This window comes from Octodon degus, unplaced genomic scaffold, assembly GCF_000260255.1.
Source record: "Octodon degus isolate 3935 unplaced genomic scaffold, OctDeg1.0 scaffold00356, whole genome shotgun sequence".
Lineage (NCBI taxonomy): Eukaryota > Metazoa > Chordata > Mammalia > Rodentia > Octodontidae > Octodon > Octodon degus.
Genome location: NW_004524932.1, coordinates 161449 through 163348, shown reverse-complemented (window position 1 = coordinate 163348; position 1900 = coordinate 161449).

The window sequence follows — 1900 nt, the reverse complement described above, 5'->3', positions numbered from 1 at the left end:
CTTTATAGAACCACAAAAGATTCCAAACACTCTCTATAACTAAAACAATTACAAGCAAAATGAACAAGAACACATTGAACACCGTATTTAACTTCAAACCATACTGCAAGACTATAACAGAGCAAACACGGAGGTGGTGTAAGGACAGACACCTGCACTAAGGGGACAGTGCAGAGGATCCAGACATATCCATATATTTACTTTTAACTGAGTTTTCGTAAAGGCAACAAGAATACCCATTTAAGAAAAAGGCTTTTCAACACTATGATATAGGAATAAAACAGTCTCACAAAGAACTGCATAGCTGGAACTCTGTTTCTTACTATGTACCACGATCCACAAAATTGATGAAACACTCAAAAACAACTCTCAGCTTACTAGAAGAAACATAAGAGATGCAATGTAGCGTGCACACAACACACACACACACACAACTTAGCAAATGTTTCTGCGGACAAGACACCAAAAATACAAACAAAACATGGCAATAATAGCCATATAAATATACATGTAGTTTCAACTAAAATAGAAAAAGAAATATGATAGATTAAGTTTAAAATGTGCTAGGAGAATAAGAGTATAACTTCATTCAATATTGCCACATATAACAATTCCCATTTGTTAAAATTTAAAAAATGGGTATTCATCCATACTAAAGGTTCATCATTTGGGTTTTTTTTGTTTTTTTTTTTCTGAACCCGGGATTGAACTCAGGCCCTTGCACTTGCCAGGGAAGCGCTTATTCTACTGAGCCATCTCCCCGGCCCCAAGGTCCATCATTTGTATTGTCTCAATAGTTCTCTCTTATTGAAGAGCATAAGTTGTCTTTAAAAGACATATAAACATGATCTGAATAAACAATATATTGGCAACTGAATTTCATAGTAAGGTTGAACACCTTTCCTCATTGCTCCTTTAGCGATAAGAACAGCTGTTTTCTGCACTAAGTTGAGATGTGTTCCAGGCATCTATCTCTACTCATCAATCGCATGCTTCCCATGAACAGCCCACAGCTCAGGACTCACGGGGGCCTCGGGATCCAGTGCTACTGAGCCTCTGTTGTTGGAAGTTTTCACAGTTAATGCTCTCACATCAGGTTTAAAGATTAGATTTTATTCTGTACAGTATGTTTTACTTAATGTCAATGCACACATCATTTATCGTTGCTATTAATCATAAAGATTTAGCATCTGACAATTTAAACAAAATCTTCAGTAGTGCAAAATCCATAAGAAACTAAATATCTGTAACATAGCACAGGAGTTAACATGATTTAATCACTATTTTTAGGGGAAAATGAAGACAATCCAAATGATGGAGAATTTCAAAACAAGATGATGGGAAATTAACATCATTATTATATCGCATATTGTTATCTTCAAAGTAATCATTCAGATGTTTGGATATAGACAAGCTGTATTGATTAAACAACATGAGCACTAACTTTCCCTTTCCATGAACTAATGCAAGTTAGTTCAAAATACCTTAGTTTTATCTTGCATATTAAAATCTACATGAAATATCCCAGTATGTATGGATCTTGTATTGAAAATATCACTTAATTAAAATACTGTTCAATTTGTGTGCACAAACATGGCATTAAGTTAGCAAATATGTGGCTTTGATTCATTTACCTTCACATAATACTTGCATAGTTTTAAATTTTCGATTGGGCACTTTATGTTTAAACTTGAGATTTTTGTGTGAACTATTAAAAATTGATACCAAGAAGTACAATTATGATGCATGCATGATTCTAAGAATATTCTGATATTAATTGTCTAGCACACACTCCATAGATGCTGATGACTCATTGTGGAGAAGCCAAAAAAATTAATATTAGCATCTCATCTCCTTTTTTAACTTCTGTGCCCCATTCATCAGATGCAGATAATCATTG